Below are 26,035 nucleotides of genomic sequence, written 5' to 3'. Positions count from 1 at the left end.
CTGGTGCCCCACCAGAAAAAGAAGAACTCTTGTTTCTTTTCTACATTTGCTTTCTTGCATAAAAGAGAACCAGAATGCTTTAATTCTGAATCATAGAGAAGTTGTGGTAAAAAGCAGAATGAGAAATTCTTCACAAGCAAATGCCACATGGGTTCCTTCAAGGCTCCATGCACTCTCGCAGCAACACTCAAGTACTAACAATGTTGAAGCTAAGGCTGAAATGGCCAGGAGTGATTTAAATGTGAAGGCCACCAGACAGTGAAAATTCTTATTAAAAATCCGTGAAATATGTTATGTGCTACCAGCAGATAAAGAATTGTCAACATGAAACATTCACTTTGTGGTCAGTGCCAGGAGGGAAAATTGACCTTGACCGATTGCTAATTATTGCTTCATCTTCTAATCAGCAACTATCAGATCATGTTACTAAATCTTAAGTAAGAGTGTGATATTTGCAGAGTTTGTAAAAGCAAATGGAGTCCAGGTGGAGCTGCATAGGAAAAACAAGAAAAAATGGCTCCTCACCAGGAACAAGAGATGAGCAGAGGAGGACAGATTCAGACACCCCAGGCTCCCAAACCCCCTGTGGAGAAGTAGATTGTGTGTGTGCTCGGGCACACACACACACACACACACCCCCACAAGCACACATTATTTATTTATTTTTAAACAACTTCACTTCCTACTGATGCTGGCAATGCTCTTCATCTCCATTGCAAGTCACAGAAAAGAACTGAGGAGTGTAAAGAAAGGAATTGTAAAAAAGATTGCTCTGATTCATTCAAAGCTAGGCTCCAGAACTGATTTTGTATTTATTCTTTAATATCTATCAAAAGCAACAAAACACCACAGCTAAAGAAACAGACACTGAAAACTTAAATTGAAAATGTAACTCAAGCATTGTAGAGTGACAAATACAGCTTTTAATGCATAGTGTATTTTCTTTATCAAGTGTAAAGGTGTCAATGCATATAAAGGCTGCTTATCAAGTGGAAAGGTGCCAATGTATATAAAAAATATTCGCTTGAGTTACTAGCAAAATACTAAAGCAAAAGCAGGAAGGAGCACTCCCAGCCACAGGAAACGTAAGTCACTTGACCATTCACTGAGCGGTCAGGCCATGCTTTACAAGTCTTTTATATATCTGCCTCCAAGCTCTTCACAGAGAAGTTCACACAGGCAGAGACATATGTTTTTTTTCTTCTTAATCACGTACCTTTTAAGATTCATAATTTGGGATGAGCAAAAGGCTCGGCAGGAGGTGGGGATGAATTAAAAACCATAAAATTGATGCTATCACTCTGATTGACATACCAGTAGTGCAGCATACATTTCCTGTTTGTCAGGAATGAAAGGTGTTCACATTCTGTAATAATACCTAATAATGTTTTGGAAAGACAAACTGCTGTCTGACTGCATTTTAGCAAGATGGATTTTTTTTTTCCTTTCTGTCAGCACTGAAATCAGAAGCTTGATTATATATTACAACCCTCTAGAAAGGATGACCTAGATATTTAATAGCTGCAGCTATTCCAGTCCACTACCTGGACCTCCCCAGGTCTCTGATGCTATATTCTAGCTTGCCCCGAAATCACCATTACACCTTAAAACTAATTCGAGAGAGTGTCCTGGGAGCTAGCTGTCCAGGACTACTATAATAAACTTAAGGCAGGAGAGTATCCTTTGCTACCTATAGCTGTCTCATCACAAAATTGGTCAGCCCTCTACTTAGAGGTCTGTCTAATCTGACAATTAACATTTTGTGCAGGGTAGTAAAGAGAATCTCATACACAGGGATCAGGAGACCTGGATCCCCTCAGCTGCCGTGTCAATCTGTAGCCACTAGCAAGCCATTTAACCAGCCCACAGTTCAATGGGATCGCATTTAAAACAGAGGTGCTGCCATTTGCCTTGACGACCTGAGGGGTTGTTGCACACAGAGAAGCAAAATAATAGCTTTATAGCTGGCATGTGTCCTCTGTCATGTAGATTCTAAATATGATTTTATGTTAATTAAACAAAGGATTTGGGGAGTATTGAAAGTAATTTATTTCTGGGGTGGCAATTTAACAAAAGGATGAGGAAGAATCAATGAAGTGCTCGATCTCATATGACAGGACAACATCATAAAAAAATCAGATATAGTTATAGTCACTGAAGAATTTAGCTTGTGGTGAATTTTGAGCCAAAGATGTAGTCTTCTCATTCCTGTCATGTTACTACTATTTATATTCCTACTGGGTATGGATTATAGGCACTAATTATCTCATGGTTTAAAATGTTAAAAGTATTATTTGGGGGAAAGGAGAATAAAAATAATGATGAAATAAATATTAAAATTTCAGGAGGAAAGTAGAATAGGAATGTTTGTGATAAATATTTTAAAGACACATTTTTGCATTTTAATCTCTGAGATTATGTTATTTCTACAGAAATTTTCTAGAAAATAAGAAGGTAAGATCAGTGCTATAATCATTATCTAATAATACCAAGTTGCAACATTCAGACACTAGAGTCTGAACAATCCTTTTGTCTCCAGAATTGTAAACATAGATTTGGATGCTTTGGGAAGCCTGAAAAAATTAACCCAAATGAAAAGGGGGGTGTTATATAGACCCTGCTCTTGGTAATAATACTGTTGCACAGGGATCAAAAGTGCTTTTGAATACATTTTATTGTTGTTATTTTTGCTAAGTCAAATAAAGGCTTTAAACAAAAACAGGTTTCAAGCCTTCTGCTTATAATTGCACTTCATGTGACTTGACAATGCTGATTTCTGTGTAATTTTTTAAATCCATGTTTGGTAAAAACCAAAGGCTTTTCTTCTAGTCTTTCAAAGTTACTGCTGGTAAATTCAGCTCATTTGTGCACATGCTAACAGACCCAGTGCAAATGAAAATTGTAAAAAATCTCAGCGAAGTCACTTCCACTATACACAATTGATACCTTCTAAACCTGCAAGAGTTATGATGCAACTTTTTCAGGATTTGAATACATTTAAATCCCAGCCTGAATTAATTTTACATTAACTAAAAATAAAGTTAAACGCAGAATGTATGGATCATGTCCTCACAATCTTAAACTGGCAGTCCCAGACTGCTGTTTCTTCAGTTGGACTGACGAAAACTGGAAGAAAAACATTAGCAAAAGGGATCTTGTGTGCTATCAGTTGAAATCTACCTAAATCTCCAGAGCAAAACATAATCTAGAAGACAGAGGAGTCTTCTTTTGGTTCTAGTCAATAGCTTGAACATTATTTTATACAATATCAATTCCTCTACTTGCTAAATTACCCAAATGTGGCAACAATGACAAAACAAACAAACAAACAAACAAAAAACCAGGTCAAGTGTTCAGGCCAGAGATACTTATCAGAAGGATGTAATTTACATGGCTATATAGCTCATGACAAGCCTCACATGGAAATGTAGGTACAAATATGCATAAGTTGTATTTATATACTTTCTATAAAATTAGACTGGCATTAATTAAATGGCAGAAAAGGCAATGAGAGCATTGTTTGGAGAGTAGCTTATTCCAAGTTCTGATTATAACTTGCTTCCCAAAGAAGGAGCCACCCACAAGCTTAGAAGACAGATGAGAAGATCATCAGCGCAGATTTGCTGTGAACAGCTCGGTTCAGTTCTGTCCTTGCCAGACTCGGGGCCACACACACCCTCCCAGGATGCTAGAGAAGACTGACAAAAAGAGCACCCACTTCTCGCTCCAGTTTTGGCAAAAGCAGAGGGTGGTTTTGTCTCTGAGTAACTTGAAACCTGCCTGTAGAGCTGAGAACTGCCCTCAATTGCAAAATTGTCATCATCATTATTACACCTAACATTTACTGAGCATTTACTATGTGCCAAGCACAAAATGCTTCACATTATCACATCTTGTGTTCACAATAATCCCATGAAGTAAATGCTATACTTATCCAAATTTTACAGAAGAAAAAACAGAGGCTAAAATTTGCCCACACTTACAGAGATGGTGAGTGCATAGTAGGACTTAAACTGATACGACCTCACTTTTCTAGAATCTTTACTCCTTGTAACCATTAGAGTAGCTTAATCAACTGCCAAAAGGGAAAAAAAAAAACCCCACAAAACTATAGATTAGGTTTTTAAAAATCCCACTCCACTTACAAAGTTCCTCCTATTTATCGATTAATTTTATACATATATTTTGTTTTAGCCCTTGCAGAGCACCAGGAACTGTTTGAAGCACTAAGAATTCAGCAGCAAACAGGCAAATGCTCTATCTGTGTAGTGTTTATATTTTATATTCCACACACAAAGCCTCATTTATTCCTTAATATAACCATACAAGTCGTGGGCCATTACTATCACCCAATTTTTAGATAAGGGAGCCTTGCTCAGAGAAGGGAAATAACTTACCCAAGGCCACGAAGCTGGTAAACAGGAGAGCTATGGTTTGCCTCCTGGCCTCTGACTGTTAAATCTACATCCTTATAAAAAGAAGTCCCAGGGATGTAATGTTTGGCAGCATAGGGAATGTAGTCAATAATATCGTTATAATTATGTATGGTGACAGAAGATTACTAAATTTATTATAGTGATCACTTTGTAAGGAATATAAATATTGAATCACTAGGCTGTACACCTGAAGTTATTGTAGTCCTGTTACCCATTCCTGAGTGGCTTTCAACAGTGGGGCAGAATGTTCGCAGTGCCAGGATAGGAAATAATACCGCCTCTTTTTAATTTTTGTCTCTCCTCTCCCTTTGTTTTTCTCATTATGTCTGTCATGCTTCAGAGACCCACTGCCTTCTGATTGTCCATATTCTCCAACTCCTGTACACCCCACCCTCACTATACCTGTTCTGCCCTCACCTCCATTGCCTTACATATCCCGCTTTGGTCTCTCACTCCTTCACTCCCAAACATCAGGTTAATCGTAGCTCCCACCATTCACTTTATAGAGGAGGCCTGACTTGTGAAAAATGATGAAAATGGGATTCCCTTCTATCATTACATCATGAAAACCTGTCCCTAGTAAGTCACAAATTTTATTTCCTCAGAAGTTTTTGAGTGAGTTTTCCCATGGAAACGTTCTCCCATGTGGTAGTTATTGCAGGTACATCTGGGCTAAATATGTTCCTAAGGGCTGGCTAGCAAAGTTTAAAGTGGGTAATATGCTTTGAATTCCAATCAACCCAACTACAAGTGACCTCTGGCAAAGACTTCCTCAGCAATGCACTCCCTGTCTTCACTATCACTCACAATGAAGAATGGAAAGAAGTAAAAAATAAATTTTAAAAATAAATGATTTCTTAGAATTAGAGAGATAAGGCCAAAGGGTTATACATACAATGCAGAAAAAGAAATGTTTTAAACTTATGGGTGGCAATAATGGAGGCTGTAGGAGGTAAAAAAATAAATGTTTCTGGCTTCAGAGAATTTCAAGTCTACAGAGAAACCCTGAATGCAAATGACATGCAAGAACCTCCTTAATCCTGTCCTAATTTCTCCATTAGCTTTGAGTCCCGTGGGAGTAAAGAACACATCTGATTTTGCTCAACGTTGTATCAGCAGCACTTAGCACAGGGCCTGAGACATAGTAGGTAATCAATCAGTAATGAATGATTACTGAATGAAGGAATGTCGTCCTAAATATCTCCATCACCCCCTACCATCTGCTTCCCAAAGAGCAAAGCTCTCGGTTGACTTGCATTCCCTAAACAGGGCTGGATTTTCACTTTGAGCTTTTCCCTCAGGCAGTAACCTCTACCTGCATTGCCTTTCCTCCCTTCCAGACTGTTGAAATGAGGTTCTTTAGGACCAAGGTCAAAAACTGTATTGCTGGAATTCTCTCCTAGGTTAGGTCCCAAGCCTGAATGCAGCAGCTATGTTGGGCCTGCCTGCAATGTCTCAGGGTGGAGAAAGTGGGTGCTTAGCAAAGGCTGGGAGGGGGTTCCTTGCCCATCTCAGACCAAGGTACAGAACATGTCTCAGCAGAAAAGGTGCAATCCCTTGGGAGTTACCCACTCACTGGTGGAAAAGGGAAATTGACTTCCTCACCCTGTTGGACACCTGCATTATCAGTTCACTCTGGGACCCTGAAAATTAGTAGCTGGTCCTGGACCCAAGGAGGAAACCATTTTGTTTTCTTTTAAGACACATTGCAACTTTCCCCATAGTCATTAAAGAATTCTCTGAGAGCAAAGGGACCTTTTCTAGTCATCTTGGTTTCTGGCTCTGCCCAAGGGTTTACTGAACTGACTTGAGAAAGGGAAAATATTTTAAAAGGTAAATAATCCCAAATCCAAATTTACCTGGACAAATCAGAATATGGACTACATAACAATTTCTTTTCTTTTTTTGAGATAATCATGCATTTTATTCAAGAAAAGAAATTTTAATGATTTGCCATACTACTGTAAAAAGCTTCTCCATCAAACGAGTAGAAAACCTGTAGAATCTGCATTTATAAATTTATTTTTCTGCCAAGGATTGGGTACTGTTTAAATATAAGGATGATTAAACTATTCATTCATAATCATACTTACTATGTGCAAAGTGCAATAGCAGATACCATTAAAAGCTGATTTCTCATTTTAGGCCTCAACTTGGCCTTGCCCAAGACCACTGTAAACAGCTGCTCACCTGCAGAGGCAAACGAGAGCTGAAGTCCAGCCTCCACTGTTTGCCAAACCACATATCCTGGCATGGGATTGGCTGTGTCCACTCAGGGGAAGTGGCAGCTTTTTCCTAACTCTCAAAACATACTTTCTTGGCCCTGCCCCTTTTCCCACACATACCTCCTAAGCTGCACTGGGCCATCTGTAATTTTTCTCCCTTTCCAGAGCCACCACTAGCCAGCTGAACATCCCGGCGGTTGCATAAAGATGCTGGAATGGAGGGAAAAGGGCACACCATGTGATTTCCCAAGTGCCAATATTTCCCAAGAGATGGTTCTGGCTAAAGGGACACAAAAACAAACAACCTAACTCCAAAAAATATCCTGTCCAAATTCCCTTTTCATAGCACTGTGTAGCCTGTATTCAATACAAAACAAGTAGAGTGAGAATTGAATGTGAATCACAGTGCAGAATTTTAGTCATGATTCATGAGTTAAATAGAAAAAACAGTCAAGACCACTTTCTTTATTTTATTGTTAACAGTTTTACCAAATAGGCAATTTATTTGGAAAGGTGGCACCTCTTTGAAATTAGCTTTCAACTTCTCATAAAAGTTCAGATTTTTCCTACCTTCTTAGTGAACTAATAGAGATTATTGTTATTGCTAGAAGCCATCCATGTAGGTTTTTGAGAACATGCCATTAATCATAATTAAGTTGTATAGGTTAAAAAATCTCTAATACCTGCAAAAAAAAAATACAACACAGCTGTAAAAATGTTTACCAACCAGTAAAAACTTGTGTGGATTTTCAATAAAACTTGCAGTTGGAAATAATAAAATTTATATTTTATCCTTATAAGAATCTTCATAGGTTTACCTGAAAGGAGGAATAAAGTCAATTACTTTACTATTTCAAATAGATTTTGCCTTTAGCAAGTGCGCAAATCATAATGGAATTGTACCTTTGAGCTTTTTAATTGTGACAACTCTGAGATATTACTTGGCAAAGCAGATCATGCTGCTCCAATTACCTCTCCAATCTGTTCTCAAATGGAATCATGTTCATGTTTCCAAGGCAGAGAGAGCACCGAGAGGTGAGCTTCTGTCAGCTCCCGCTATGGACTGAATTTTGTACACACCATCCCCCGCCCCAACCACCAAATTAACGTGTTGAAGCCCTAATCCACAATGTGACTGATCTGGAAACAGAGCCTTTAAGAAGGTGATTAAAGTTAAACAAGGTCATAAAGGCGGGACCCTGATCCAATAAAACTGCCCTTGTAACAGAAGGAAGAGACATCAGAGCTCTGTCATCTGTAAGCCTGGATGAGAACTTTCATGTGAATTTGACTATGCTGGTACCCTGATCTTGGACTCCCAGACTCCAAAACTGTGGGAAAATACATTTCTGTTGTTTAAGCCACCCAGCCTATGATATTTGTTATGGCAATCTGAATTGACTGATACAACCCTTTAAGCAACATAATTAAAACTAGTAATTATTATTACTGTTTCTTCAAATAAATAAAAAGAAATATTTTAGATATTTTAAATTCTTCTAATTTTTATACAAAAACTATAAATAAAAGCATCCTTAAAAATTGAGTTCTTTTTATTGATTTGTAATAAACTTACTAAGTAAATTTGGTGTTTTTGCTATGCAACCATAACTTCAAAAGAAATACCCTTGTTTCTGCATGCAAGATTGTTGCTCTAGAATTCCTCTTATTTGGGTATCCCAGAGCCACCACTGCCAAAGCCCCAACACAAATGCTGTTGATTCTCTTACACTTCCCACATCCCCTGCTCTATCCTCCCTCTTATCATAATACTCAGTTTTAAAATGTCTGTGTCATTTATATCATTTTATAATTCCATCACTTGTGCATATACCAATCTCCTCACTAGAAGACACACATACAAAAGACAAGGTTCATGCTATCCTTTTAGATTTCCATAATGCTCACTACAGTCTTTTTTCAGTGGTGAGTATATGTTCAGTAAATGTATGAAAGAATGAATGAACTATTGATGGATGGAAAAATGAATGAAGAAATGGATTAATAATTTATTAACAAATAAGTCAATATATTTAGCATTTTGCTTCATCAATTCTCCATGGCATCCACGAAAAATATTTTCCCACCATAAGGCCTCTCCTTGATGCCACATTTATGAAAGAGAATTTATAAAAAGGGAAAATGGAGTAGCTCTTAGTTGCAATGTCTTTTATTGATTAGATACAGTACCCTTGTTATCTTTAATTTTTACTACCATGGGAGTTAAGTTTCACTACCCCTATTTTTCTGACAGGAAAATTGAGGCTCTGCGAGGCTAATTAATGCTTCCATACCCACACAACTACTAAAAAGCAGAGCTACGATTTAACACTAAAAGCCAGGCTCAATTCCTACATTTTATATTACCTTTCTTTCTCTGTGGCCTTCTTCTAACTTTTTGTTTTAGCTTTTTGGTCAAAAGAGAGGCAAAAAATATTTTCTGAAGCCATTTAACATGGTCATTTTATTGTGCCCAATTTGGAGGATGAGGCAGAGTGTTCACTTATTTCTCAGTGTTTTTCGTTTTCCTGCCACTGTAAGACGATAACAACCTCAGGGTCTCCTCTATAAGAATTACCCTAACTACCTTAGTTAAAGTACCATGCATTCCAGTTAGATTTTGATATATCAAAGAGCACAAGAGATGCAAATCAATGCAGTCAGGTTTCTTCCAATATGATCTCATCCATGTTGCTGCTCCCCAAAGTATAAAGCTTAGGAGGAGAACATAACTTGCAATGTTATGTTTGGTCAAATTTGAATTACAGTCCACTTCTGTTGTTGATTACCTATCTATATTTAAATAGTCTGTCTCAGTTTCTCTATTAAACAATGTTCTTGAACTCAGACATATCGGAACATATGGCAAAGGCTAAGAAGACAGACCTATTAAAGATTAAGTTGCATGAGGGATGGGAAAAAGCCCCTTGGTCAATGTGGTAGACTGGCTAAAAGCTCGCAATCCCATAACTTCCTTCTAGGCACTTAGAAAACTACATTTCCCAACATCCTTTGTGGTTAAACTGGTGCCATATCAGGGAAGTGATGTTCAGCACTTCCAGTTATGGACATAAATGGCATCGTATGATCTTACTCTTTCTTTCCTGCTCAGCCAGCTAAATACAGATGGTATAGCAGTGGACTCTGAAGAGGCCTTAGAAGACGACCTCACCACAAGATAGAAGAACTGAGATTCCAGAATCATGGAATGGGAAGCTGCCTGCCAATTTGTTATAGCACCTGGCACTAATCACCTGACTCATACAGTTTCTCAAAAGTCAGCAAATTCAAGTCTAGGGCAAAAAAAAAAAAAAAAAGAAAGAAGAAAATGGGTCATCAAAAAAAGAAAAGATATGATTTGTGTTATCCTGTGACTGATAAGTACTGCTCAGCATAACCTCAGGACCGTTTCCCTCACTTCCCTTCCCCCACTCTCCTATGCTTCAGCTGGGACTGAGGCCCACCCTCAGAGTGGGGCTCTCAGGAAGGCCCTTCTCAGCACAACCTCCACAGGAGATGGAAAATGCAAAGCCGTCTTGCTTTGTGGTCTGCATTACAGAAGGAAGGTGGAGAATATTTCCCCACTTTGACTAGAAAATGGTTGGAGAGCAGACAGCATAACATGTCAGATGCAGAGAATGTCATTCTAGTTACCTAGTGTGCAAGCAGCCCAGTCAGAAGTGAAGGGAGACCACAGAAAATTGAAACCTCAAGAAAGATTCAGCACCCCTTACAGACACCCCCACAGTTAGATAGGACAGAATTAAAATGAAAGAGTTCAGGTTTTAGTACCCGTTCCCCCCACTCCCCGCCCTTGTTTCCCTTTTATGTGAACTGCTCTCATTAAAAGCATCCCAACTTTTCGATTAATGCCTTTGAGTTGCACAAAGATTTTACACTTCTCTGTAAAGGAGAATGTTGGAATTACACATTGAGTGAGGGACACGCTGAGAGTTGCTGTCCATCCTCCAGAGAACTGCAGGATAATCCTGTTAACCTTCCTAACAGGAGGTCATTAAACAATTTTGAAAGCTGTTTCCTCTCACATCAGAACTGCATGCGAAATCTGATCTAGTGTTTTTAATATAAGCTGTTCGGCTATACAGACAGCTCTTCACATGTTTTAGATGGTCTTTTCTCATTCTTCCCTTAGCTACTGAGTGCTTTTAGCCTTTCTCTCAGTTTAGGTGTTGTCCTATGGTTTTTGTCCCCATGATTTCAACATTTAACACATTTTCTTCCAATGGTATAGCCACTTTTTTTCTCATTCCTTTTGATGCTTTGTTTATCACTTGTGCCAACATGTTTCATTCATTTCAACATATCACCCTCCCGTGCGTGTGTTTTAAGATTTGTTGTACTTGATACTTTGTTCTTATTGCTGCTTAGCTGTTTTCATGAAACTATTCATTTCCATTAAACTTAATTTATTTCTGTATTTTACTCACAGTCCCTTTTTTTATCTCCAAAGAAACATTTTGCCATCAAGTTTCCTTCCTTCCTTCCTTCGTTCGTTCCTTCCTTCCTTCCTTCCTTCCTTCTCTTTTATTTTTTCAGCAAAGTATGCTAACAACCATGTGATGTCAGAACTTGTACCTGAATACATTTTCACGAACAAGTTTACCATTTTTATCTTCTTGATCATGTAGTCTTTTTATTCAGCTTGAAAGCTTGATTTCCTTTCTCTAGGAGCACTAATTTTTTACCTCCAGAACAAGGAAAACTTACATTTTTAACTACATTTAAGAAATTGGGTAAAACTAAAAGTGCCTCTGGTGGTTTAAATAACACAAAATGGATTCCTCATCTCTGGGAAAGATTCCATAATAAAACCCTATCACTGAATCAGCAATGCAAACATCAAGAAAGTTAGTGTTCAGGAGAGTCAGGTTAGGGACTTGACTTTTTTAAGAAATGTCTTTGCAAAACATGGGCCTAGTTATCATTGGATGAAGGACACTGATTTAATCTCCAGGGGTGACTGAACCCCGTGTCTGGGGTTCTTCCAAACATTTAAAGTCATTTCCAAATGTTTTTGATGCAGCACAACCCAAAAAGGATTTTGGCAAGTGTGTTTTCCCTTCATTTTAAAACCCATGCGTATTTCAAGGGAAATGCAATCCATATGTCTTTGATTCATTTACACTTAAATCATCTAAATGCCATTGTGCAAGAGCTATTTGATGTACAAGAAGCCTGTGAGCCTGTTTTATAAGCCTTTTTAAGCCTTATTTCTTTGAATCAGAAAGTCATGTTTTGCCGGCCCTAAACAGAACTTGAACTGGGAAAGGCTCAAGTTCACTTCTAAACTGAAAACCCGCAAAGTTTTGCGTGGCTTCTGTACTTAGCAATATGTTTCCCTTTGCCCAAAGCTCACAAACACCCAGCATTTCTCTTCTCTGTCTCACATGTAGTGAGAACAGGGTAAATCAATTTTTGAATCACATTTTACTTGTAAAATTCACATTTTGAACCTCAGTTCTCTCCCAGGCACTGCCAGAAGTTAAAATAGCAACACTTGAAAATTAGGCTTTTGCTCTAAAAGGGCAAAACAGTCTATAAAGTACATAAATTACTGCTTCTGTACATTTATTTGTTTGACAGGTTTAAGATATAAGTGTGGCTTACATATGGATTTTCAGGATGCCAGATTGGATGCTCCACGAGCTACAGTCACAAATGTAACCTCTTTTTTTAAGACTTATGTTTGGGAGAATAGAATTGGAACAATCTTGCTGTTCTGCACAAATCTAATTGCTGTGTCAAAACAGCAATGGAATATGATGAACATTTGCATTTTTCTCATTTACTGGCCTTTTCTATGGTTTTAATCATACTTGCATTTGTGGTCAAGAAGAAAGTGTGTTAAACTATTTTCTCTCTCGCTTTCTGACACTTTAAAAATTTCTGATGCATTACAAACTAATACTTTGAGACTAAAAATGTAAACCTCTGATCAGGTGTTTGGAGATACCCAAACGATTAACATGGATTGCTATGGACATAGAAACATGTCTTGAGAATAGATAAATCTTTCTCAAGCAAAGGCACTAATTATCTTCAAATGTATGATTCCTTTGTTTTTATTTAGACACATCTTAGAGGTTGCATTTTAGTGAGAAGGAAAAAATAATGATGGTGTGATTGTCTGAAGAGAAGCAATATTGTAAATTTGCATTCAAATCTTAGGGAGTGGGGATGAATATAAAGAGAAAGAAATCCAGGTGAACTTAATTATTCCTTATGTGTTCTCTGTAGTTCACTTATATGATAGACTATCATGTTTGTGTAATCAAAAGGATTATGAAATTTAAGTTTGGAAAAAAGAATTTGGGCATTAAACCTAGCAAAACAATTATGTTGAGATAATTAGATAGCAGAAAGTGTTGGGTTTAGCTCTTTTTCATAGTTTTCATTAAGTACCACGTCTTCATGATTCTCTGTGAACAGAAATTATTAGTATTCTATTCTCAGAAGAACGGTGCACACGCAACAAAGAATTAAACTTTCAAAAAATGTGACAGAAGCCTTTATGTTGACCTATCCCCATACTTTCTTTAAAAAAAAAGATAGCTGTTCCTATTAAAAACTTTATATAACAAAGTTTTAAAATCTAAATTAAATTCAGGAAATACATTAGTTTAATAATTTAGCAGATGATCATAACTTAAACATATTTTTAAGTGTCAATTGAAAACACAAAGCAAAGAACTTGAGTTTTTATGATATTTTGCTGCCAAAATCACCAAATTGAACCAGAGGGTACTGATTAGGATTGTCCAATAGGTTAATAATTCTGATTTTAGTTAAAACAATTAATGTTATATGGTAGAATTCCCTTCCAGTATTTATGAGATTTAACTTGAGTTCAGGTGGACACTGAAAAACTTAGAGAAACAAAGCTCAGCAGTACTTCCTGCCCGGACCTGCTGCTCCATATACTCATCTCTTCTTGCTAGAGCTAAATTCACCTCCACCTATAAACATAAAGGCTTTGTCAGATCTCATCTGTCATATCAGAATGATTTGTTCTCTATCTTGAGAACCTGTCTGCTGTAAGACATTATTTATCTCACCTAGTGGGTCAGATTGTCCAGCTCTCCATTAATGAAGACACAAGTGCAAAGGAAACACAGCCAGCGGAGAGTGGAATATGGTCGGAACATTTGTAGTTATAAGAAGGCACTACAGGATGCAAATGTCATTAGAGTAAGTTATAACTTTGAAAATTTTAGTTTTCATATGAATGGATAGGGAAATCTTTATCATGCCCAACTGACACACATATTTACCCACAACACACACACACATACACATATATACACACATGCAAACACATGCACTTCAATCCATATTCTTCTATAAGCATTTTTTATCTGAATAAATTTTGAGTCTCAAATATACCCAACTGTTGAAAGCTTGGGTGGGTGGAATCCTTACAAACACAACCATAAAAAAAATTATGAAAGATTTTGTACAAAGGATCAAATTGATTCTTATTTTATCTAAATCTATCTATTAACTCCTCACTTAAGGAGCCATACAACTTGTTATGTAATAAGTAAGAGTCAATGGTATAAACTAGGGCAGATAACTCCGGGCTGTGTTTTGAGATTCACACCTAAACATTATAAAATCTTAAAGTCAGACTTTACAATCATTCTTATTTAAATGTTTGGTTGTGAGGAAAAAGTTAAAAATTTAACTTATTAATGTTTACCTTGATCCCAAAAGACTTTGATCTTTAAAACTCACATTCAATACTATGGTAGACAGAATAATGGCCTCCAAAGAGATTCAAATCCTAATTTCAGGAAGCTATGAATATGTTAAATTACATGGCAAAAGGAATTCTACAGATTTTATTAAGGATCTTGAGATAGGGAGATTATTCTGAACTGTGAAGGTGAGCCGAATGTAAACAGAGCAGTTCTTACTGGGGTCAAAATCATAGAGAGGAGACATGAGAATGAAAGAAGAGGCTGGAGTGATGCATTTTGAAGGGGCATGAACCAGACTCAGTTTGCTTCAAGATGCTGGAAAAGGCAAGGCATTAAATTCACCTCTTCAGCTTCCAGAAGGAACACAGCTTTGCTAAAACTTCAATGTCAGTCTATAAAACCCATTTGAGGTTTTTGACCTCCAGAATTGTAAAAGAATAAATCAATTTTTAAGTCACTAACAGTGTAATAATTTGTTGCAGCAGCAAAAGGAAATGATTACAAACACTAAGTTCTTTCTATTTTGAATGCACTTTTATAATAAATGTGTTAGCACTTGATATCCATGTATTAATTTAAAACTTTACTATGTACCTTCCTTTAAACAAATAATATACACAAGTTACATTTTGCAAAAGGATACTTCATAGGATTCCCAGAACAAAACAGTTTTCCCAATCAATATAAAAATCTACACAATTGTCCCTGGCTGGGTAGCTCAGCTGGTTAGAGAGTTGGCCCTGATACTCCAATGTTGGAGGTTCAGTCCCCAGTCAAGGCACATACAAGACTCAACCAATGAATGCATAAGTAAGTAGAACAACAAATTGATGTTTCTCTCTTTATCCATCTATCTATCTTTCTCTCTCTGTCTCTCTCTTTCTCTCCTTTTTACTTTCTCTCTAAAAGTCAATTAATAATTTTTTTAAATCTACACAATCAATTGTTTATAAATTGGGATAAATCATGATAAATTACAATATACAAATTTTCACGACAGTTTTTAGGAACATGTCAATTTGGTTGAAAGATATGGTGATATAGGGCTAATTACAATCCTTTCCCCCATAATTAGCTTTCATTTTTCTAAAGACTAAAGTTCAGACATTCCAATTTATCAGTTAACATTATATTTTCCTTGGTTAATATGATTTAGTATTCATATTTTATAACACCTATTACTGAAAAGAAGTCCCTGTAGATTTCTACTTATCTTTTGCCCCCAAAGATCTGGAATTAGAATAACTGGGCCCTGAAGTTTGGAAGCTTAGTGTCAGTCAATTACTTTCAGGATACCCATCCTTGTAATTGACTATCATCACTGAAGCTTTTTGCTCCATCCTCTCTGCAGTGGAAAGTTCAAGAATTTGCAGCTTGATCAAGAAAGAAGCAGGACCATGAGAGGCAGTGATACATAAGCTCTTATGGGCAATGTTCGGACAGAATTGCATGAAAGGACATCTCCCATCAAGAGATCTTCCAGAATCAGTGATAGGAGTCTGCCATCCAGAAAGGGAAATGAGCAAGAGACATCCTGGAAGAGCGGGGGGAACCAGAAAGGGGGCTTGAATGTCAACGTGATATTATGCAGCAGCAGTGAGGAATCTCTAGTCCGGGAGCTCCGAAGAGCAGAAGCAGTTTTGGGTTCTTTATAGTTTCAGAGTTTGTCTTATCTATGGTTAGCAGACTTTGGGTGCAGTTTCACAGGATATGTAAAGTAGACAGGTTCTAAATGGCTAAAAATATGTCTATGTGGGCTATATTTAAAGCACTCAGATGCGTAAAAATTTGGAGTTTAGTGTCAGCAGTCTTTGGACTAATGGTCTTAACCTGCTCTAAAGAAATAAACAACAAGGAAGCCATCTTTGGCCATTTATACGACATCTGCTCTTTTCTTTCGTCCACCTTCTCAATTCCTCTTCTTTTCTGAACTGATCTCGGGACATACATACTACATATTCAGCCTCTTTGGAGAGCACAAAATGTTTCTTCCACCCCTTTGCTCCAATTCAAATTGGCTTTTCCCCAAAGGCAGTACTTTTCCTGCAGCACTCTTGAGTATCGTGCAAATGGGAGAGTGGAAGAAGAGTTACCTGCAACCCCCTCCTTATTTTAACCTTCTATCCAAGAAAGTTCAGATTTTCCCTAAGAGACCTTTTTTATGCTTGCACTCTAGTTAAAAAAAATTATCCTACACCAAAGATCAGTTAACTTGTTCACAAACGTACCCACTTTTTATATGGCATCTGTTGGCCGGCAGGTCACACCCCCATATTCACTGAGGTTGTCACCTGAATCACAGCTTCTTTCTGCATGAATGTTTATTACCCTGAGTAACTTCAATGCCCATAAAGAAGAGCTCTCCAATACCTTCCCATTTTCATCAATAATAACTTCAATTCCTGAGGCCTTGACCTCCACTTTTCCCCTGCCAACTCTTTTTTAGGTCTCTTCCTGGACCTTCTCAGGAACTAAAACTTCTCAATTTAGAAATCTGAAATTCTGCTCTTTGATCTTACTTTGTCTTTCTGCTTCCCTTCTGGAACCACTTTCTTTTTTTTTTTTTTTTTTTTTAAGATTTTATTTACTTATTTTTAGACAAAGGGGAAGGGAGGGAGAGAGAGGGAAACATCAATGTGTGGTTGCCTCCCGCACCGCCCCCCCTAAAGGGCACCTGACCTGCAACCCAGGCATGTACCCTGACTGGTAATCAAACCAGGGACCCTTTGTTTCACAGGCTGATGCTCAGTCCTCTGAGTCACACTAGCCAGGAACTACTTCCTTTACAACTGCCCTTCTACTTTGTAGAGTACTGAGAACAACTTGTGATTCCATGTTATTCTTTAATTGCCTCATTTCTTTCCTTACATAGATTTACAAACACCCTCAACTGCTTTGCAACTCTATGCTTTTGTCACATATCTTAACCTTGGATCAATCATATACATTGTCCACCTGTATACTCTGAGTCTGAGTTGGGTTGAAAAATATATAATTTTGCAAACTGGGCCTACTAAATGTTTATGTCCTTCAACTTCATCTTGCTTCTGTCCATTGCTCATAAAGTTTTTTATGTGTCTTCTTTTAGTTCCCACTCCCATTTCCCTCAGTAGCAATTCAAAATATTTGTTAGTCCACTCAAAATCCGTAACAAACTCTTGTTTTTATTCTCCACAGTAAATGTCAATAATTTCTTCAGAAAGAAAACCTGGGGTTTCCAATTTAACTAAATCTACTTCAAAATATGCTTTCCCTTCTGTCCTGTTGATCTCTACTTGTGGTCTTCAGCCATTCAGTCATTCCAGTCAGAAAACTGAATGACATTTTTAACATCTTCCTCTCCCTTGCCCTCTATAAGCAGGCTATCACCATATATTTTTATCCTTTTTTTCTATTAAGCATCTTTATGTTTCCATCTAAATGTCTATTTAATTTTTTGTATACTTTCCTTGTTACTTCCCAAGTAACCCCATGTATCTTACCATAGTACCAGATACAGAACAAGTGTCCAGAAAATTTTGGTAAAGAAGAGAGGAAGGACAAAATGACAAGATTTTACTACTTTAACTTTCTTCTTATCAATTTTTTTGTGAACATTCTTCAAAATGTTGTACTTATAAAATCTCTAGATATATAAATATACATATCTCATACATGTAAATATATATGCACATATACATAGATATATAGCCTCCAACCTTATGCAGAATGTGAAAATTAAAACACCTCATCCATAAATAATAATAGAAGCCAGCAAAAAAAAGTATCTCAAAGTGATTAAAATATACTCTTATTTGATTTACGTATTAATTGATTTTTTAAAAATCATGTGTTCAGAGGTTAATAAAACATGCACCCTGACCTATAAGATCTAAATAGAGATCCTATTGCACAGCAATAGAGAATAAGAGTTATCTCAGAACAAAGAGCTATGAGAAATAGAGCAGAAGGAGAATATAACTTCCTGGAAAGATTAGGAAACAATTCATACCAGAGATAATAGCTGTGCTGGGGGTTAAGGATAAGCAGGACCTTAAAAGGGAAGGAGAAAAGGACAAACATGTGAAGTTTCACAAGCAATGGTCAACAGGGGGAAATGGCGGCAATGGCTAGCGAGAACTGTACTGTTCATTAGTGCTGTTCACCAATATCTGGTTTTCTTCTCCTTGTGCCACATGGTAGGCTTGTGCTTCCTAGTTTCTCTTGTGGTTAGTTGGAGCCAAATGACTAACTCTGGCCAGTGGATTGTGAGCTGAAGTGACATCTGTTACTTCTGTGCCATAACATTTAACCGCCTGTATAAGATCCTTCATAGCTCTTTCCACCCTTTCCCACGGCAGGGAGACCAGCAATATTTAACATGGTGGCTACACCCTTAGGCTGGGTCTTTGAGTGACAGCAACGAACGAAGAACATCCTTGCTGATCTGAAATGACTACATAATGCGTGAAAAACAAATCTTTGTTAGTTTAAGACACTGAGATTTTGGAGAATTTTGTTATCACACTTTAACCTAGACCACACAAACAGTTTCAGAAATGACACTCCATTTGATAGGCATACGTAGCATATTAAATGGAGAAGTGATAAATAAGTTTGGAGGGATAAACAAGTCAATTTGTGGAAAAACATGTATTCCAGTTTAGAGAGTTTGGACTTTATTTTATAGGCAAGCAGAGCTGTTAAAAGCTCTCAAACAAGGAAACATTCAGAACAGAACTGTGCTTTAGAAAAATTAATCAAGCAGGATAGGGGGTGCCTAGGAAGCAGAAAGACACTTAGAAGCAGGGAAACAAGTTATGCTATTGTGAAAAGCCTAGAAGTCATGGGGTTTAAACTAGGGTAGTGGCAGTGGGAACCAATTTGGCAGAATGAATAGAACAGTAATTCGCAGGTCCTGGCAACTGATGAGGCCCAAGGGACTTACACATCATTCCAGGATTTTGAGCCTGAATGATTGCCATTGCCACTGAAATAGGAAGCCGAGAAACAGGAACAAATCTAAGAGGAAAAAGTGCAAATTTAGGTCAAGCATGAAACCCAGCTGGCAATGTCCAGCAGACAACTGGAAGCAAACTGAATATATATTTGAGACTCATTTGGGAAGTGGAGCCATATAGGAATGAAAATGTCAAGGCAGGGAAAAAAGAGAAAACCAAGGAGAGACCTTTGGGAAGCGCCTATAACAGAAAGGGAGAGACACAAAGATATCAAGAAAGGTATATTTTCCCAAAATCAGAATGAGGGAATTTCAAGAAAAATGGGTTAAGTTTTACACCGAATATAAGGATAGATTATTAATAATTGTTTTTTAAAAAACCTATTAGATTTGGTTAGTTTTAAAGGAGCAGTTTCAGGTAATAATTATAGGAAGAAGATAATATTCAAAAGACTGAGAAGTGAGTAGGAAAAAACAAATTGAAGTTGTGGTTTCTTCATACAGCATAAAAATACTGAGCAGTTACAATGAATAAAACTAAATTATTATGTAAGAAAACATGATATATCTCAAAAATAGAGTAAAATAACAAATTAAAAATGACACATACTGTATGATCACACTTACTAAACATACAAATAAAAAGGCATTTATTGTTTATAAGTACATAGATGTTATTCATAAAACAAACACATAAGATTAAGGATAGTAATTACATCTGGGGAGAGTGGGAGAAGGGATGGAGAAGACGGAGCAGTACTGTTTCTTAATAAAAATAATGACAGAAGCAAAATTTTAAAAAGTGATGGAAAAAGAAAGTGCAGCCTGTTTTTTAAACATGTTAAAGAGTGGGGGGTGGGGGGGAGAAACAGTAGCTTGAGAGAAAAGGAACACAATGTAAATATATACATTTGTCTTTTCAAGATACTGGGAAACTAGGCAATATTTGTAAGATAGTGTAATGTATCTGTCAGTAAAAGCAGACATTGAAAATATGAAGATGAAAGCAAGATAGCAGAATCTAGAAAGGGCATGAATGAAATACCAGAGTGTAAATGTTAGGCCCTGGGGAAAACAACAATGCTTTTCAGTCTAATCTCATTTGCCCTTATTTTTCTCCACATACTTTATGCTCCAGGTAATATGGGCTTCTTTGTACCGATCCTGTAAGCCTGCTTTCCCCATCTCTTTGCCTTCTCATGGTCATCTTTCAATATTCTACTTTAAGGTCAACTAGGTCAACTGTGCCATTAATCCTAATTATCTTGTCATATTCTGTACTTGTATAACACTTTAGATTGTTTCTAGCTCTTTCCATAATTGGTTATTATTGTTTAATTTTTTCTAACTCTGTACATGTCTTACTTCCTTAAGTTTGTCAGAGTTCTTATGGACAGGCATCAAAAAGCACTTCACTTAACTTGAGTAGAAAATGGATTTTTGAAGGTTATTAGATGGCTCACAGGATTGACAGAAATTTTATAGCCATCTCACCAAGGGGCCAGGAACCTAGGGAAGGTAGCCCTCATGGCCAAGTTTAAAAGATGGATGCAATCTGGCTGAGTCTACAAGTGGCACTACAGCCCCTGGATTCCTAACCCTGGGATTGAGACTATCCACCACTCCTTGAGCAATTTTTCAACCACGACTTAATTTTTACTTCATATTCTCAAATTCTAGTTCTGGGCACAGAGCCTTGACCATACACCCTTGGGCTCCAACAGCCTATTGGTGGGAAGAAAGGGGGCTTCTTCAGCTCTGAGAATGAGGAGCAAAACAGATTCCTACTAGGATTCATGTAGTGAGGATTTTTCTGAAATAAAAGGGATGTTCAGAATTTATGCAGTAAGAAGTGCAAAAAATTCCATTTAATCCCCATATTAGATTGTCTTTTTCCTTTCATTTGGGGATTTTCTAACATTTACAGAATAAATATGATAACTAATAAAGAAGGTATATAGTCAATTTACATCAATTCTAAAGGAAAATATTTCTACTAATAAATATTTTATGATATGTTGCCACAGACAGATTTCTGATTTTGGAGCTATATACATTTATTTTGTGACCTTAAGGAAATTATGACCCCCTTAACTTCAGTTTCTTATCTGTAGAAGGGAAGATAATTCCTATGTCCAAGAGTTTAGGTAGTGACCAGAAATAACATAAATTACTCACTTAATATGGTGTCTGGCACATAGAATGTGTTCAATAAAATAGTAGCTATTATTTGTATGTAATCCATTAAGAATTAAGAAGAAAAAGATAATGATATTGTCCTTCCTGTATGCCTGATTGTAAACCAGAGAGGAAGTGCATTACCAGAGAGAGGAGGGGTAGGGAGGTAGAAAGTGTAAAGGGAGAATAAATGGTGATGGAAAGATATTTGACTTGATGTGGTAAACACACAATACAATATACAGATGAGGTATTCTAGAATTGTATACCTGAAACCTCTATAATTTTATAAACCAGTATCACCTCAATAAATTCAATAAAAATTAAAAAAAAGAAATGCAATATTGTGGTCAAGTGCAAGGAAAAGAGAGCCCGACTTTCTGGATTCAAATCATAGCTATGACACATATCAACAAATTAGCCAAGTGATCTTGGGCAACTTATTTAACCTTGTTATAACTCCATTTATTCATCTATAAAATGGAGATGATGAAACTGATAATGATAATAATTATAATGATAATGTTGATGATGGTATATACGATTTTGATAACAATCTCCTTGAAGATTGTTATGAAATTGTAGTTAATATGCATAAACTATTTAAACAGCATTAGTATTGGTACATATTAAGGAATTCATATGTATTTTAGACTGTACAAGTATGTCAGCTTCATCATTAGTATTAGTTGTTGTTGTTTTAAATGTAAAGTTTTGGTGGGGCTTTTTTCCTCAGCGAGCTTAGTCCTTCTCTTAACAAGCCATAGATGTAATACTTGACTGCCAGTAGGACAGCTAAGGATGAACTCTGTGATCATGCAGCAGTGCAAATTACACTTGTCTGTCTACATTAGCACAGATATTAAACCTCAAGGAATGTTTACATTATTTCAGGCATTAAAAAAGGGATAAGCTATTAAGTACTTCCTATATGTGTCAAACACTGTTCAAGGCCCTTGGGATACAGCAATGAATAATTGGCAATGCCTTTGTTCTCATGGAGTTTCCATTTCCTGCACAAGTGTTAAATCAACAAATTCTATGCTAAATTTTGGCATAAGTAAATATTTCAGACTGTGTTCCTAATAAACATGACTTAAATATAAAATAAAATCAATAAAATGAAATTAAAATCTCCAAAGTTTCAAAACTGCATTTTTTTAAGCTAAAACAGCACAGGTGACCACATCTCTCATCTTCAATCACTTTTTTTTCACTTGATCTTCTTGGTATTACTACTCTACAGACATTTAACCTTTTCCTGGCTTATACTGAGTCTCTAAATGTTGGCATATCCCAAGGCTTCAACCCACTCCTTCTCTCTGTTTCAGTTTTTTTCATCCAATCTGTGACTCTCAAATTTATATTTTCAATTTGAACCACTTTCCTGAAAGTCACATTTTTCATCAGCTTCCTACTCAATATTCCCATTGGATATCTCTAGTTTCTTAAATGTAGCATAACTAAAGCAGAACTCCTAGTCCATCTCCTCAACCTGTTCTTACCATTACTTCTCAGCCCTGTTAAGTTGCATTATAGTTTGTAGAGTTGCATTTTAAAAGCCTAAATATCATTCTTTAAAATTACATTTCCACTTTCCCTAATTCCATTCTCCCTTCAAAATATAACCTGAAAATCTCATTTTACCACCTCCACTGTTACCATTCAATTCCAGGTAGCTTTTATTTCCCTTCTAAACTGTGATAAACTCATAACTTACTTCATAGCTTCCACGCTCCCCCACACAGTAGCCAAGGGGAACTTTTAAAATCTCAATCATATTACATTTTATTATTAACCTATCTAAACTCTCCCCATGGTTTTCTAACATATTCAATTAAATTACAATTTCCAATCCTTGCCTTCATCATCTAGCTATGGTCTATCTTTTCAAACTCATTTTCTATTATTGTACAATATGGTCCCTTCCTTATTACATACTATAATTTATCCAGTGTCCTTCTTACTTTTCCTGCACATGTCATCTTATACTTACCTCAGTACCTTAATGCTTGCTATTGTTTTTGTTTAGAACAAATTCTTGATTCTCCAAAAGCTTGCTCCTTCATTTTATTCATGCCCGTATTCAAAGATCATGAACTTAGAAAGGCTTTCCTTGACCAACAAGTCTTTGATATCTCCCCTTTCATTTGTAATTCCTTCACACTAATCTACTTTTCTTAAGTTATAACTAAGAAAAATTGTATTAAATACTTTGCTAATTTGATTTTTATTCCTGTTTTTGTCACTTGTATATAAGTTCTATCCAGGCACGAACTTGGTGCCTAAGACATTTCTAGCACATTGTAAGCTTTTAATAAATTATTTTAAACTGGTGAGTAAATTAATTACTTCAATTATAAAAAATTTTTTTTACCAGTCAGAGAAAGACAAATCCTCTATGATCTCACTTATATGTGGAATCTAAAGAACAAAATAAACTGATGAACAAAACAGAAACAGAGACATGGACACATGGAACAGACTGACAGCTGTCAGAGGGGAGAAGGCAGGACTAGATGAAAGAAGGGGAAGGGATTAACCAAAGAACATGTATACATAACCCATAGATACAGACAGCAGTGTTGTGACTTCCAGAAAAAAGGGGGTAGGTGAAGATGGGCAATGGGGGATAATGAGGGAATCAGTATTAGTGTAAAAAATAAAATAAAAGTAAAGGGAAAAAATCCAAACATTTCAAATTTAAAATTTTATTCCCCTTTTGGAGTTAAATTTTATCTTAATACTATATTCATTTTTTTCATTTTATATGGTAAATGTGGACATGCTTAAAAAGTATTTTGTATATAACTTCAATCATTTCAGTTTTAGAAACTTAAAGGTCATAAATAAACACAGAAGATCAAAGATAGTTAGTAATAAATGGAAGAATCTAAGTAGATGTTTTCACTTTAACATAGTCCCTGCAAAGCGCAAAATTAGCCTAGCTATTCAATCTTATGGAAAGCTATTTAGAATTGCTACTAAGAGTTAAATAGAATCTCAGTGAATTCAGCAAGAGAGAGAAATTTGAATAGTCTAATGTCACAAAGTCAACAGACTTTCAAGAATACCTATTGTATGATAAGAACTTATGCTGGGCATTCTGTCTTATATGTGAAATATAGAAGAAATTCAATAAAGTTCATAAACCAGAATTTATAATTCAGTTGCTGCTATAAAACACATGCAACAAGGACAAGCCTTAGAAACATCTCTAAACCACATACAAATAAGAACACAATTATATAGAACTAGTGTGCTATGTTAGGAGAAAGGAGGAATAAAGCCAGAAATTTATTTTCATTCATTCATTCATTCATTCATTCATTCCTTGCCTGAGGATATGTTTTCATTGATTTTAGAGAGAGAGGAAGAGAGAAAGAAAGAGAGATTAATGTGAGAGAGAAACGTTGATTGGGTGCCTCCTGCATGCACCCAGACCAAGGACTGACCCTGCAACATTTCGGTGCATGGTACGATGCTTCAGCCTACTGACCCACCTAGCCAGAGCCCAACAAATTACTTTTTTTTACAAGGGCCAGTTTAATCATGGAAATATAAATTCCTTTATATTTTTTAATTGTCAAATGGACACAGCAGTGAAGTAAGTGGCAGCAGCAGAGATAGGTGTGATTTTTCCATAAGGGAAAATGATAAAGTTATAGTGAAACAAATAATTGGATCATATAACCTAAGGAGAATTCAAAAATTGAGCTGTTTATATGGCAAATAGGAATCTTGGCAAGACCTTGATACAGGAAGAAGAGTTCATATTTAATCCAATTTTCACTCAATTTTCAAAATCAGCAAGAAGATCACAAAGTCAGACAGAGGCTCTCTATGGTTGCAAGAATTCCCAGTAAGTAGAGGTCTAAATAACTAAATAACTCAGACCCTCTTACTGATGGCAACTAGAAAATCTGGATAAAATTACTTTTTTTAATTTAAAAATAAAAATATGTTTAAAGTCCTAGAAATCTAACCAAATAGTGGAAAATTTCAAGGCCATGATCCCACACAGGACAAAGGTCAAAACAAGCCCAGTTTTCAGGGCTGATTTGCCCTTGAATATAGCTGTTGTTCCTAAGGAAGCCGTGGAGGAATTCTTTTACCCCCTCACATACGCAAAGATGTGTAAAGTGCACTAATCCTAAACTCAGTGATTTTAACATATGTATGTGTATGCCTATTTAACCACTGTTCAAATGAAGACACAACAGTTTCTCACCATATAAGTTTTCTCTTTTACCTTTTCTTCTCCATGTAACTGCTATTGTGTCTTTTATCAAAATCAATTAGCTTTATTACATATGGAATCTTTACAGAGTAATGAAATTCTAATGAGGTCATTAGGTTGGCTTCTAATCTAATATGAGCAATCTCTTTATTAAAAGAGGGAATTTGAACAGGGAGACACATAGGGACAAGATGGCCACATAATTGGAGTGATGCATCTTCAAACCAAGGAAATCTAAGGATTCCCAGCAAACACTAGAAGCTAAGATGTATCTTAGCATAACAGGTGTGGAACAA

Source organism: Pteronotus mesoamericanus, unplaced genomic scaffold (genome assembly GCF_021234165.1).
Source record: "Pteronotus mesoamericanus isolate MK-2021 breed Mesoamerican mustached bat unplaced genomic scaffold, CSHL_Meso_final contig_50, whole genome shotgun sequence".
NCBI lineage: Eukaryota > Metazoa > Chordata > Mammalia > Chiroptera > Mormoopidae > Pteronotus > Pteronotus mesoamericanus.
The sequence above is the reverse complement of the archived record's forward strand: the minus strand, read 5'-3'. Positions refer to the sequence as shown.